This window comes from Coregonus lavaretus (assembly GCF_964263955.1).
Source record: "Coregonus lavaretus genome assembly, chromosome: 5".
NCBI classification, from domain to species: Eukaryota; Metazoa; Chordata; class Actinopteri; order Salmoniformes; family Salmonidae; genus Coregonus; species Coregonus lavaretus.
The window spans coordinates 46,761,484-46,763,983 of NC_139992.1; the positions used below are offsets into that span (position 1 = coordinate 46,761,484).

At 44.2% G+C, this 2,500-nt stretch overlaps 1 protein-coding gene across 1 annotated transcript in view; it reads left to right on the forward strand.

Moving 5' to 3' along the window:
- Positions 1-2,500, forward strand: part of LOC311129285 (ankyrin repeat and sterile alpha motif domain-containing protein 1B-like) — a gene marked incomplete at both ends in the record, with an annotated part of 149,202 nt that overhangs the window by 146,079 nt on the left and 623 nt on the right. The gene's annotated exons all lie outside the window — the stretch shown is intronic.

A 2,500-nucleotide genomic window follows, 5' to 3' on the forward strand; every position in this document is an offset into this window, starting at 1 on the left:
GCTTGGAAAATAAATGTGACTGGATGACAACATAATGACGTTTGTTTCCAACATTAGGGCTGTTTTCCTTGCCGCGATACTAACGAGTATCGCGATACTGGTGTTGTCCCGGCCCTACTGTATAGTTTGTGTTCATTAGCAATCCAATTCTATAGAGGCTGAATGATGATGATAAATTACATTACATTTTACATTTTAGTCATTTAGCAGACACTCTTATCCAGAGCGACTTACAGGAGCAATTAGGGTTAAGTGCCTTGCTCAAGGGCACATCGACAGATTTTTCACCTAGTCGGCTCGGGGATTAGAACCAGCGACCTTTCAGTTACTGGCACTACGCTCTTAACCACTAAGCTACCTGCCGCCTGAAGTAATTATACAGAGAAGGGTCATATTTAATTACCTGCTTCGGGAAAACACCCAATGCGCTGGGGGGAAAAAAAATAGACACTATATATACAAAGGTATGTGGCCACCCCTTCAAATTAGTGGATTCAACTATTTCAGCCACACCCGTTGCTGACAAGTGTATAAAATCGAGCACACAGCCATGCAATCTCCATAGTCAAACATTGGCAGTAGAATGGCCTTACTAAAGTAACCTTCAACGTGGCACCATCATAGGATGCGACCTTTCCAACAAATTTCTGCCCTGCTAGAGCTGCCCCGGTCAACTGTAAGTGCTGTTATAGTGAAGTGGAAACGTCTAGGAGGCCACACAAGCACACATAACGGTACCGCTGAAGCGTGTAGCGCGTAAAATATTGTCTGTCCTCGGTTGCAACACTCACTACTGAGTTCCAAACTGCCTCTGGAAGCAACGTCAGCACAAGAACTGTTCGTCAGGAGATTCATGAAATGGGTTTCCATGGCCGAGCAGCCGCACACAATGCCAAGTGTCGGCTGGAGTGGTGTAAAGCTCGCTGCCATTGGACTGAAAACGCGTTCTCTGGAATTATGAATCACGCTTCCGAGCCGATGGACGAATCTGGGTTTGGCAAATTCCAGGAGAATGCTACCTGCCCGAATGCATAGTGCCAACTGTAAAGTTTGGTGGAGGAGGAATAATGGTCTGGGGCTGTTTTTCATGGTTCGGGGCTAGGCCCCTTAGTTCCAGTGAAAGGAAATCTTAACGCTACAGCGACATTCTAGACGATATTGTGCTTCCAACTTTGTGGAAACAGGTGTTGAAGAACTTGACTGGCCTGCACAGAGCCCTGACCTCAACCCCATCGAACACCTTTGGGATAAATTGGAACGCCGACTGCGAGCCAGGCCTAATCTCCCAACATCAGTGCCCGACCTCACAAAGGCTCTTGTGGCTGAATGGAAGCAAGTCCCCGCAGCAATCTTCCATCATCTAGTGGAAAGCCTTCCCAGAAGAGTGGAGGCTGTTATAGCAGCAAAGGGGGGACCAACTCCATATTAATGCCCATGATTTTGGAATGAGATGTAGTGTATTTGTTCTATTTTGAGCAGAAATGCAAGAGTCAGTTCTGCTATATAAGCAAGAGGCTGCCCACAAGGGAAGGCTCACTAAAGAACTGTATGTGCTTATAGGGATAGTGCTCTTAAAGGGGCAATCTGCATTTGATACATCCATTTTTTGACTTCTAAATTAGTTAAATGTACCCATTGATTCTTCAGGAATATAACTTATAAATGCCTCATGAGCTTAGTTCAACTGCTGTACCCCATCAGAACCCAGAATATAAGCTTGTTTTACTCCAATGTTTGTAAACAAAGTAAATGTAGCCTCAAAACATGGTTAAAACTATAATTTGGAAATATGTTCAGTCCATAGCTCTTTCAATTAATTTAAGTGGTTATAGTTCTCTAGCTCCGTTCCTCAGCTTTGTACCGAAACAGGGGTGGGAAGAACGATTTTGTAAATGTTTCAGCTGCGGATTTCTCCTTTAAATTACGGTTTTCCTGACCCTGAAAATGATGCATGTAAACAAGTGTAGGCTACATGGGGTCCATTCACTCTTAGCTGTTTTTGGTAATCAATGCTATGTTGCTAACGTTAGAAAATAGTGATCTATTGCTTTTGTACTCAAACCCAATGTGGGAGTCCCAATTTTTCCCATTCCATAGACTACTTTAAAATTAGGAATTGTGTCATTTGGGTGAGCTCTCTGATCTTACATCAGTGAGTCGGCAGTGATGTGGTAGCCCCCATAGGCAGTCATTAAGCCTGTCAGTTGTATGGTGCTACACTGCACAGTTGATTGCTTAACAGCAGGTCTAGGGTCAGATTCCTGCTGTGGAAACCCCCTGTAGACGAGCTTAAAGGCAAACAGAGGCCTCTGAAGCCGTAATCCAGATGCTTTCTCTTTTTCTCTCTCTTTCTCTCTCTTTCATGCTTTCCCATCCATCTTCTCCCCTCCTTTCTCTCCCTTCCCTTCTTCCAAGTCTCTCCCTTTTCTCCTTCAATCTCTTCTGTCCTCCTCGCCTGTCAACTCAATAAAATTCAAAGGTGATTGATTGCCATTAATTT